The sequence below is a fragment of the Haematobia irritans genome, chromosome 3 (genome assembly GCF_050003625.1).
Source record: "Haematobia irritans isolate KBUSLIRL chromosome 3, ASM5000362v1, whole genome shotgun sequence".
Lineage (NCBI taxonomy): Eukaryota > Metazoa > Arthropoda > Insecta > Diptera > Muscidae > Haematobia > Haematobia irritans.
Genome location: NC_134399.1, coordinates 20,465,448 through 20,478,391, shown reverse-complemented (window position 1 = coordinate 20,478,391; position 12,944 = coordinate 20,465,448). Strand labels below are relative to the sequence as shown.

Sequence of the window (12,944 nt, the reverse complement as noted above, 5' to 3'; positions counted from 1 at the left end):
GATAACAAGCGATGAGATTACGAAATTAATATGGGGTATCTGATGTGTTCATATATGGATGGGGAGGGGGACCTCGCCCTTGCCACAATTATTGAGAATTGGACCAAAGCTTACCGATTTGCTTGAAATTTTCAGTTAAGGTTGTGGTTGGCATCTGGACAATGATCCGCTACTTTTTTCGACATTTGGTCGCGTAGAAGGATCCCCCTTTGTCCGACTTTTTTTAAAGTACAGTGAAAAAAATAAAATTCTCTAATTTATATGAGGTTTACAGAGAACATGCGGTGAGGTTATGAATTTAATATGGGGTACCCGATGTGTTCATATGTGGATGGTGAGGGGAACTCCCCATTTGCCCGACTTTTTGAAACTTGGAACAAAATTATGCGATTTGCTTGAAATTTTTAGGGAAGGTTGAAGGGGGCCTCCTTGCCCTTTTATAACTTGGTGAATTTTTTGTGTCAATGCCACACTTTTTACATATTTGTCCCGCTTTTTCTTTATATTGTGCCACTTTTTATGAATTTGATGTCCAATAGCACAACATCAGATTTGTAGTTTAGGAAATCACCTAATATATGAAATATTTTCTTTGCATACTTTCAGGCGAAACATGTGTCAGCTTCAAATCACTTTGAAATGAGACGAAAAATGTACTCAGGAATATTGTATGGTATTGCAAATTCGGTTATATATAAAGGCAACGATAATTCCGTAATCTTAATGGGTTTTTGCAATACTATACAATATTCCTGAGTACATTTTTCGTCCCATTTCAAAGTGATTTCAAGCTGACACATGTTTCGCCTGAAAGTATGCAAAGAAAATATTTCATATATTAGCTGATTTTCTAAACTACTAATCCGATGATGTGCTATTGGAGATAAAATAAGTGTTAAGTGGATTTATATCTATTTTGAGTGAAGTGATTTCCATCTGTATCAAATCTGTAAAAAAATCTGGCAGAAATGCATGTTATTCATAGTTTATTTTTTTTATTTTATAATAAAACATGCAACTTCTTAAATTTAATGATTAAAAATATTTTGTATATTTTCTTGTAATCTTTAACATCCATCAAATTCCAATTAATCAAAATCTCATGAAAATTGTTTAGTCCGTCCGATTTGTTTTTTTTTTCAATTACAACAATGGTTATCTCACTTGTCTCGGTAACATGTGACAAGACACCTTTCACTTTGTGCAATAACGCAGTTAAAGTTGATATAGCAGAGCTACAACAATAATAAATATTTAAAAAAAATGTGTAAGCGTTGTGTAAACACTTTCAGCAATAAGACTCTTAAAATCCCCCAGACATTGTCTATACAAAATATATTGAACTCTTTCATATTGCAAAAAAAATCTTGAAAATAGTAAAAAAAAAGACAGACTCACTCTTAAAAATAAACTATAAAAATAATAATAATTACTATTTATCGGTGAGAAAAATCTCTTACCTCAACAATAGCCAAAAAATGTTTACGGGTTAAAAGTGAAATAAATCAAAAAGAAAATAAGATAAAAACTAAACTGGTCACACTAAATTGACTTGAAGACAAATTTTTTTTATCAAGCGCTTACGTTGTCATGTATACGATATTCAATGTAATGATAATTTGTGCATAAATAATGGCATCAACAATTCAAAATGTGAAAACATATAACATTATTAACAAAACTATATTTGCAATTTTTTATGATGACTCGAAAAATACATAATTATGTGGTCAAACAAAATAGACCTAAAAGATTAAAATGAAAGCAGACTGATGTGAAGTTTTCCTATAGAAAACTCTATTCAGCCAAGCTGAATTAAAAGTTTTGCTATAAACAACTCTATTCAGCCAGGCTGAACTAAAGGTTTGCTATAGAAAACTGTATTCAGTCGTGCTGAATTAAACATTTCCTATATAAAACTGTATTCAGCCAGGCTGAATTAAAATATTCCTATCTAAAACTGTATTCAGCCAGGCTGAATTAAAGTTTTCCTATAGAAAACTGAATTCAGCCAGGATTTATTAAAGTTTTTCTAAAGAAAACTCTATTCAGCCAGGCTGAAGTAAAGTTTTCCTAAAGAAAACTCTATTCAGCCAGGCTGAAATAAAGTTTTCCTAAAGAAAACTCTATTCAGCTTGGCTGAACTAAAGGTTTGCTATAGAAAACTGTATTCAGCCGGGCTGAATTAAACATTTCCTATATAAAACTGTATTCAGCCAGGCTGAATTAAAATATTCCTATAGAAAACTGTATTCAGCCAGGCTGAATTAAAGTTTTCCTATAGAAAACTGAATTCAGCCAGGATTTATTAAAGGTTTTCTAAAGAAAACTCTATTCAGCCAGGCTGAAGTAAAGTTTTCCTATAGAAAACTGTATTCAGCCATGTTCAACTAAAGTTTTCCTATAAAAAGCAGTATATAGCCATATTCAATTAAAGTTTTGCTATAGAAAACTGTATTAAGACAAGCTGAATTAAAGTTTTCCTATCGAAAACTAAATCCAGCCAGGCTGAGTTAAAGGTTTCCTATAGAAAACTGTATTCAACCAGGCTGAATTAAAGTTTTACTATAGAAAACTGCATTCAACCAGTCTGAATTAAAGATTTCCTATAGAAAACTATATTCAGCCAGGCTGAATTAAAGTTGTCCTAAAGAAAACTCTATTTAGCCAGGCTGAAATTAAGTTTGCCTGTAGAAAATTTTATTCAGCCTGGCTGAATTAAAGTTTTCCCATACAAAATGGTGTTCAGCATTGCCGAATTAAAGTTTTCTCAATGAAAACTGTACTTAGTCATGCTGAACTAAAGGTTTCCTATAGAAAACTATATTCAGCCAGGCTGAATTAAAGTTTTACTATACAAAACTGTATTCAGCCGGGCTGAATTCAAATTTTCCTATAGAAAACTGTATTCAGCCAGGATGAATTAAAATATTCCTATAGAAAACTGTATTCAGCCAAGCTCAATTAAAGTTTTCCTATAGAGAACTGAATTCAGCCAGGATTGATTAAAGATTTCCTATAGAAAACTATATTCAGCCAGGCTGAATTAAAGTTTTCCTAAAGAAAACTCTATTCATCCAGACTGAAATAAAGTTTGCCCGTAGAAAATTGTATTCAGCCTGGCTGAATTAAATTTTTCCTATACAATATTGTATTCAGAGTGGCTGAAAAAAAGTTTTGTCAATGAAAACTGTATTTAGCCAAGCTGAATTAAAGGTTTCCAATAGAAAACTCTATTTAGCCAGGCTGAATTAATGCTTTCCTATAGAAAACTCAATTCAACCAAGCTGAATTAAAGTTGTATTTAATTAAAGTTGGCTGAATTAAAGTTTTCCCATAGAAAACTCTATTCAGCCTGGCTGAATTAAAGTTTTCCCATAGAAAACTCTATTCAGCCTGGCTGAATTAAAGTTTTCCCATAGAAAACTCTATTCAGCCTGGCTGAATTAAAGTTTTCCCATAGAAAACTCTATTCAGCCTGGCTGAATTAAAGTTTTCCCATAGAAAAATCTATTCAGCCTGACTGAATTAAAGTTTTCCCATAGAAAACTCTATTCAGCCTGGCTGAATTTAAGTTTTCCTAAAGAAAACTCTATTCAGCTAGGCTGAGTAAACGCTCTCCCACAGAAAACTGTATTCAATAAAACTGATTTTAAGCTTGGCTTTTAACCACCTTATTTTTCTAATTACTATTGGTCAATTTCGTACTTTGGTGTTGTTTATGTTTTGCAAATATTTGGATATTGATACCTCTGATAGGTTCACCTGTGCGTTCCAATTTCTTATGCATGTTTTTGCTTATTTGAATGTACCCGAAAGCCTTGTAACTACACAACGATAGAGGCCATGCAATCGTGGCATGGCATGATTTAAATCATAATAATCACTTTTCCACATTCCTTACAACATATTGTGCCACATTTCACTTTCTTTTTTGTCTTCTCAAAATCTCTGATTTCATTGTGTATCTAAGTTTTGAATTCATAAAAGTTAATTGTGGTAGTGGCTATGATACCATATGTCTGTCTTTTGTATATGGCGATTGGCGTTGGTTTGGAGCGCCGTTTCATAGGTTTTGTTTGTTTGTCCATGCAATGTATGGACCATCAACCATTTGGATGTTTTTTTTTTTTTGTGGATTTTGTCTTTATATGCCAGTATTATTAAGAGCAATAAAAACTCTAAAACTTGTACATGGTTTTCTTGATTGAATGTAATAATCATATATGATGCTGGCGAATTACAAAAAAAAATAACGAAAATACACAACAATTGCATGTCGTTAGATGGTAGGAAAACAGAATATATTTAAAATTTGAAAAAAAAAAAACAATCTAAAAATGTAATGTAGTAATAATCTTTAAATATAAACATATGTTATATTTAAAATGCTTGTAAAAATTTTTAAAAATTCTGTTTATCGGCTGGCATAAGAATAAAAAATAAAAAAAAATATATTTATTTTTCATTATTTAATAAATAAATACAAAATTACAAAATAAATAATTTTTTTAATAAAAAAAATAAAAAAAAATCACCCAGGTGTGCCCTCTGAAAATATGCAATGAAAAATTTTTCTATTTAGTAAATCAGGTTATCTCAAGCGGTCAGTTGTGATGCCTGAAAATATACAATGAAAATTTTCTCTTGCAGGCAAAGCGGGTTCTCGCAAAGTTCAAGGATTAAATTTCTTTCAAATGGAGATAAAATGGTTGTTGAGTTTATTTACATCTAATAGCTTCATAATTTCGGAGTAAAAACTTCCACCTATTACTGTAAGTGAAACTTAGAAACTCGCAACAGTAACGTTGGACGGACTGACAAAAGCTTATTAAACGGAAATAATTTATTGCAAAGTGAATTAACTGGTAGGGGACTAAAAGTGTTGATTCGCTTATTGTTGAAGTTATATCGGACTACGAGTACTTTGTTCAGCCACCGTGAGCCACCATGCCCGCCTTGTCGTGGGTTTCCAAACAAGTGTCGACCAAACACCAAACATACAAAAAAAATTGTCAAATATTTATAAAATTTTGTAAAAATGTTATCTCTATTAGAAACTTTGTCAAAACTTTATTTCTATAGAAAATTTGTCAAAATTTTATTTTTAAAGAAAATTTTGTCAAAACTTTATTGTTATCAAAAATTTTGCCAAAATTTTATTTCTCTCGAAAATTTTGTCAAAATTTTGTCAAAATTTTGTCAAAATTTTCTTTCTAACGAAAATTTTGTCATAATTTTATATCTATTGGAAATTTTGTAACATTTTTATCTCTATATAAAATGTTGTTACAATTTTATTTCAATAGAAAATTTTGTCAACATATTATCTCTTTAGAAAATTTTGTCCAAATTTTATCTCTATAGAAAATGATGTCAAAATTTTATATTTATAGAAAATGGGGTCAAAATTTTATATTTATAGAAAATGGGGTCAAAATTGTATTTCTATAGAAATTTTTATCTCCATAGAAAATTTTGTCAAAATGTTATTTCTATAGAAAATTTTGTCATAATTTTATTTTCAGTTTTGTCAAGATTTTGTCAAAATGTTAGAAAATTTTGTACAAATTTTATCTCTATAGAAAATTTTCTCAAAATTGTATCCCTATTTTTGTCAAAATTTTATCTCTATAGAAAATTTTGTCAAAATGTTACCACAATAGAAAATTTTGTTAAAACTTTATCTCTATAGAAATTTTTGTCAAAATTTTATCTCTATAGAAAATGTTGTCATAATTTATTTTTATAGAAGATTTTGTTATAACTTTATTTTTATAGAAGATTTTGTCAAAATATTATATATATATATATATATATATATATATATATATATATATATATATATATATATATATATATATATATATATATATATATATATATATATATATATATATATATATATATATGGAAGATTTTGTCAAACATTTTATTTCTATCGAAAAGTTTGTCATAATTTTAGTTCTATAGAAGATTTTGTCAAAATTGTATATCTATGGAAAATATTCTCGAAATTGCATTTCAATAGAAAATTTTGTCAAAATTTTATTTCTATAGAAAATTTTGTCAAATTAAAAAATTTTATCTCCATAGAAAATTTTGTCAAACTTATAAATTAATGTTTTTTCAAGCTCGAAGTCTTGTTTTAAATATTTTATTTATTGTTCCCAATATTTCGCGATTACGATATTGAATCGCTTCTTCAGGGGCTTTAAGTATTTTTTGTGTTGTCGATACTATACATACCCCTGAGGAAGCGATTCAATATCGTAATCGCGAAATATTGGGAACAAAAAAAAATATTTAAAAAGACCTCGAGCTTCAAGAAACATTAATTTATAATTCTAACAAAAAGGTCGACCAAAAATCAAATAAAAAACGAATTATTTTGCCAAAATTTTATCTCCATTGAAAATTTTGTCAAATTTTTTTCTCTATTTGTCAAAATTTTATTTCTATTGAAAAATTTGTCAAAATTTTATTTCCATAGAAAATATTTCTATAGAAAATTTTGTCAAATTTTTTTCCTGTAGAAAATTTTGTCATAATTTTATTTTTATAGATTTAGTCAAAATGTTATACATATGGAAAATTTTGTCAAAAATTTATTTCTATAGAAAATTTTGTCAAAATTTTATTTCTATAAAAAAATTTTTGTCAAAATTGTATTTTTAAAGAAAATTTTGTCAAAATTTTATTGTTATCAAAAATTTTGTCAAAAATTTTATTGTTATCAAAAATTTTGTCAAAATTTTATTGTTAACAAAAATTTTGTCAAAATTTTGTTGTTATCAAAAATTTTGTCAAAATTTTATTCCCATAGAAAATTTTGCCATATTTTAATGCCCATATTTATAATAATTTACTGACAGTTTTTCGAACTAATTTGTATGGTAATAGTAGGTTTAAAGTTTACGTTAACTTTTATGAATATGGGGGTATATCTATAAAAAATGTTGTAAAATTTTTATCTCTATAGAAAATTTGTCAAAATTGTATATCTTAGAAAATTTTGTCAAAATTTTATTTTTATAGAAAGTTGTGTCAAAGTTTTATTTCTAAAGAAATTTTGTCACAATATTATTTCTATAGAAAATTTTGCCATAATTTTATTTTTATAGAAGATTTTGTCATAACTTTTTTTTATAGAAGAAAATTATGTCAAAATTTTATTTTTATAGAAAGCTTTGTCAAAATTTTATTTCTAAAGAAAATTATGTCAAAATTTTATTTCTATAGAAAATTTTGTCAAAATTTTATTCCCATGGAAAATTTTGTAAAATTTTTATCTCTATATAATATTTTGTTAAAATTTTATTTCTATAGAAAATTTTGTCAAAATTTTATTTCTATAGAAAATTTTGTCAAAGTTTTATTTCAATAGAACATTTTTTCAAAACTTTATTTCAATTGAAAATTTTGTAAAAATTTTATTTTTATAGAAAGTAAAAGAAAATTTTGTCAAAATTTTATTTATATCAAAAATTTTGTCAAAATTGTATTTTTAAAGAAAATTTTGTCAAAATTTTATTGTAATCAAAAATTTTGTCAAAATTTTATTTCTATAGAAAATTTTGTCAAAATTTTATTTTTATAGAAAGTTTTGTCATAACTTTATTTTTATAGAAGAAAATTATGTCAGAATTTTATCTTTATAGAAATTTTTGTCAATATTTTATTTTTATAGAAAGTTTCGTCAAAATTTTATTCCTAAGAAATTTTTGTCAAAATTTTATTCCTAAGAAATTTTTGTCAAAATTTTATTTCTATAGAAAATTTTGCCAAAATTTTATTTCTATAGAAAATTTTGTCAAACAGTTATTTCTATAGAAAATCTTGTCAAAATTTTATTTCTATAGAAAATTTTTACAAAATTGTAGTTTTATAGAAAATTTTTCAAAATTGTAGTTTTATAGAAAGTTTTGTCAAAATTTTATTTCTAAAGAAAATTTTGTCATAACTTTATTTTTATAGAAGAAAATTATGTCAAAATTTTATCAGAATTTTATTTTTATAGAAAGTTTTGTCAAAATTTTATTTCTAAAGAAAATTTTATCAAAATTTTTTTTCTATAGAAAATATTGCAATAATTTTATATCTATAGAAAATGTTGCCATAATTTTATATCTGTTATATCTAAATTTTATTAAAATTTTATATCTACAGAAGATTTTGTTAAAATTTAATCAACATTTTATATCTATGGAAAATTTTGTCAAAATTTTATTTCTATAGAAAATTTATTCAAACTTTTATTTCTAAAGAAAATTTTGTCAAAATTTTATTTCTATAGAAAATTTTGTGAACATTTTATTTCTTTAGAAAATTTTGCCATATTTTATATCTATAGAAAAATTTTTTAAATTTTTATCCCTTTATAAAATTTTGTTAAAATTTTATATCTACAGAAAATTGGTTAGAATTTTGTCAAAATTTTATTTCTATAGAAAATCTTGTCAAAATTTTATATTAAATTTTTATCTCTATAGGAAATTTTGTTACTTTTTTATATAAATTTTTTTCAAAATTTTATCTTTATAGAAAATGTTGTTAAAATTTTATGTCTATGGAAATTTTTGTCAAACTTTTATTTCTATGGAAAATTTGTGAAGTACCTCTGAGTTGGAGAGGAATTATTTGCAATATCCACCTATAACATCAAGAATTCTACCAATCTACCAATCTTTGGTAGAATTCTACCAACTGTGGCAGCCGTGGTTATCATGCGAACAAAATGCAATGAAATTAGTGTGCCACCTTTTATTGCAAGTGCCACTTTTTGGGTCACTTTTAGAAAACAGTAGTGCTGAACAGAAGGACGAAAAAATACTAAATTGACCAGTCTTGAGCAAACAGATGGGCTGTGGACGAAAACAAAGACGATCGTAGGTAAAAATGAACGGTATGGCGGTTACTCAATTTTTCCAGATTGTACTCTGATCAAGAGTATACATTTTATATACAAAAAATTCAATAAATGTTACAATCATTTTTTTCACCTGTGTATAATAATTGTGACATTGCCCAATACATATGGTTATTGCTTACAGTTTTTCTCTTACATTTGTTTAATCTGCTAATTTTTCAACCTGATTTGTTTTCCAACTCAAAAAAATAAATAAATTGTACAACAAACGCTCGATTTCGCCAATTTTATTTTGAGCCTGTAATTAGCAGCAACGACGAGTTTAGTTACTTTCGGCTTTTTTACCTTAAATATCTTAAAAATGCACTGCCACTTTGTCTTATCCATTTCAAGTGAACCACAATCTAGTTTCGTGTATTTATTTTTCTTCATTTAAATTTTTTAATTAAAATTCGCATTTTTAATTACACCAAAAATTTCTTTAAGGAAATCTATACGCTGACTGGTTATGATTTCAAAAAAAAAAAAAAAACTCACCACCTGAATATAGACCATTTAGTTCATATGTCAGTATTTGCTTTGACGCTATTTGGATTTACAAGGGGCTGGTTTCCAGTTTTATATTTATAGCAGAGAAAAAATATGCACATATTCCACAGACATGTCTATAAAATGATTACACACAAAATTGGTTCATTAGGTAAGGCAATTTATGGGGAGTTGGTTTTTATGGTTAACTAGAGCATATTGGCAAATCCCATGAATGAATGTGGAGAAATGGAAAACTAATCAAGTATTGCAGAGTATTCAAAAATATTACAACTAATAAGGCTTTCCATAAGAAAATTTTAATGTAACCTGGCTGAATACAAATTTCTATGGAAAAATTTTAATTCAGCCTGGCTGAATATAATGTTTTATAGAAAAATTCTAATTCAGCCTAGCTAAATAAAGTTTTCTATAGGAAAATCTTCACTCAGCCTGGCGAACTACAATTTTCTATAGCAAACTTTAATTCAGCTAGGCTGAATACAATTTTCTACAGGAAAACTTTAATTCAGCCGGGCTGAATGCAGTTTTCTATAGGAAAATTATTTTTCAGTCTCGCTGAATACCGTTTTTTAATATGAAAACTTTAATTCAGCCTGGCTACAAAAAGTTTTTATACGTAAACTTTAATTGAGCCTGGTTGAATACAGTTTCCTATAGGAAACATTTAATAGTACAGTCTTATTATTAATTCCGTAGGGTTTTCTGTAGGCAAATTATAATTCAACCTGGCTGAATACAGTTTTCTATAGGAAATCTCTTACTCAGCCTTGCTTAATTCAGTTTTCATAATAGGACTCTTATGTAGCCCGGCAAAATACCGTATTCTATAAGAAATTTTGTATTCAGCCTAGCTGAATATAGTTTTATATAAGGTAAACTTAATCGAGCTGACTATTGTTTCATATGGGAGAAATATCATTCAACTTAGCTGAGTATAGTTTCCTATAGGACAAATTTAATTAAGTCTATCTGAATTCGAATTTATATAAGAAAATTTTAGTTCAGACTGGCTGAATACAATTTTCTATAGGAAAACTTTAATGCAGCCCGGCTGAAAAGGGTTTTCTACAGGAAAACTTTAATTCAGCGTGACAGAATAGCGTTTTCTTTAGGAAAACTTTAATTCAGCCTGGCTGAATTGAGTTTTCTATAGGAAAACTTCAATTCAGGCTGGCTGAATAGAGTTTTCTACTGGAAAACTTTAATTCAACCCAGTTGAGTACAGTTTTCTATAGGAAAACTTTAATTCAGCGGGTTGAATACAGTTTTTATAAGAGGACGCTAATGTAGCCTGGCTGAATACCGACTTCTATAAGAAATTTTGTATTCAGCATTGCTGTATATAGTATTCTATAGGGTAAACTTAATCGAATACTGTTATCTATAAGAAAACTTTAATTCAGCCTGGCTGACTAATGTTTCCTATGGGAAAACTATCATTCAACTTAGCTGAATATAGTGGCCCATAGGAAAAATTTAACTAAGAATGGCTGAATTCAAATTTCTATAAGAAAAGTTTATTTCAGCTTGTGTTGAATACAGTTTTCTATAGGAAAACATTAATTCAGTTTTGCTGAATAAAGTTTTCTATAGGAAAACTTTAATTCAGCTGGGCTGAATAAAGTTTTCTATAGGAACACTTTAATTCAGCTTGGCTGAATAGAGTTTTCTATAGGAAAACTCTACTTTAGCTTGGCTGAATAGAGTTTTCTATAGGAAAACTTGAATTCAGCCTGGCTGAATACATTTTTCTAAAGGAAAACTTTCATTCAGCCTGGCTGAATAGAGTTTTCTACAGGAAAACTTTAATTCAGCCTGGCTGAATAGAGTTTTCTATTGGAAAACTTTAATTCAACCCAGTTGAATACAGTTTTCTATAGGAAAACTGTAATTCAGCGGGTTGAATAAAGTTTTTATAAGAGGACGCTAATGTAGCCTGGCTGAATACCGATTTCTATAGGAAATTTTGTAGCCATCATAGCTGTATATAGTTTTCTATAGGGTAAACTTAATCGAATACTGTTATCTATAAAAAAAAAACTTAAATTCAGCCTGACTAATGTTTCCTATGGTAAAACCATCATTCAACTTAGATGAATATAGTGGCCCATAGGAAAAATTTAAGTAAGAATGGCTGAATTCAAATTTCTATAAGAAAATTTTATTTCAGCCTGCTTGAATACAGTTTTTCATTGGACAGCATTAATTCAGCTTGGCTGAATAGAGTTTCCTATAGAAAAACTTTAATTCAGCTTGGCTGAATTCAATTTTCTACAGGAAAACTTTAATTCAACCAAGCTGAATACAATTTTCTATAGGAAAACTTTAATTCAGCGTGGCAGAATAGAGTTTTCTTTAGGAAAACTTTAATTCAACCTGGCTGAATTGTGTTTTCTATAGGAAAACATTAACTCAGCCTGTCTAAATAGAGTTTTCTATAGGAAACCTTTAATTCAGCTTCGCTAAATACAGTTTTCTGTAGGGTAAACTTAATCGAATACTATTATCTATAAGAAAACTTTAATTCAGCCTGGCTGACTAATGTTTCCTATGGGAAAACTATCATTCAACTCAGCTCAATATAGTGGCCCATAGGAAAAATTTAACTAAGAATGGTTGAATTAAAAATTTCTATAAGAAAATTTTATTTCAGTCTGGTTGAATACAGTTTTCCATTGAAAAACATTAATTCAGTTTTGCTGAATAAAGTTTCCTATAGGAAAACTTTAATTCAGCTGGGCTGAATAAAGTTTTCTATAGGAACACTTTAATTCAGCTTGGCTGAATAGAGTTTTCTATAGGAAAACTCTACTTTATCTTGGCTGAATAGAGTTTTCTATAAGAAAACTTGTATTCAGCCTGGCTGAATAGAGTTTTCTATAGGAAAACTTGTATTCAGCCTGGCTGAATAGAGTTTCCTATAGGAAAACTTTTATTCAGCCTGGCTGAATAGAGTTTCCTATAGGAAAACTTTTATTCAATTTCTTATAGTAAAACTTGAATTCAGCCTGGCTGAATAGAGTTTTATACAGGAAAACTTTAATTCAGCCTGGCTGAATAGAGTTTTCTACAGGAAAACTTTAATTCAGCCTGGCTGAGTAGTGTTTTCAACAGCAAAACTTTAATTCAGCCTGGCTGAATAGTGTTTTCAACAGGAAAACTTTAATTCAGCCTGGCTGAATAGAGTTTTCTACAGGAAAACTTTAATTCAGCCTTGCAAAATACATTTTCCTACAGGAAAAGTTTAATACAGCCTAAATGAATATAGTTTTCTATAGGAAAACTTTAATTTAGGTTGGCTGAATACAGTTTCCTATAGGAAAACTTTAACTCAGCTTGGCTGAATACAGTTTCCTATAGAAAATACAGTCTGGCTGAATAAAGTTTCTTGTAGAAAAAGTATAATTCAGCCCGGCTGAATACAATTTTCTATTGGAAAATTTTAATTCTGGCTGAATGCAGTGTTTTAAGGGAAAACTTTAATTCTGCCTTGCTGAATACAGTTTTCTGCATGAAAATTTTT

General features: G+C 27.8%; 1 protein-coding gene and 1 long non-coding RNA gene across 4 annotated transcripts in view; one reads left to right on the top strand and one right to left on the bottom strand.

Moving 5' to 3' along the window:
• Positions 1 to 12,944, bottom strand: part of LOC142230086 (uncharacterized) — a 237,170-nt gene that overhangs the window by 72,316 nt on the left and 151,910 nt on the right. The gene's annotated exons all lie outside the window — the stretch shown is intronic.
• The window catches only part of LOC142230083 (uncharacterized), a 301,427-nt gene that overhangs the window by 206,305 nt on the left and 82,178 nt on the right, over positions 1 to 12,944 (top strand). The window lies entirely within an intron of this gene.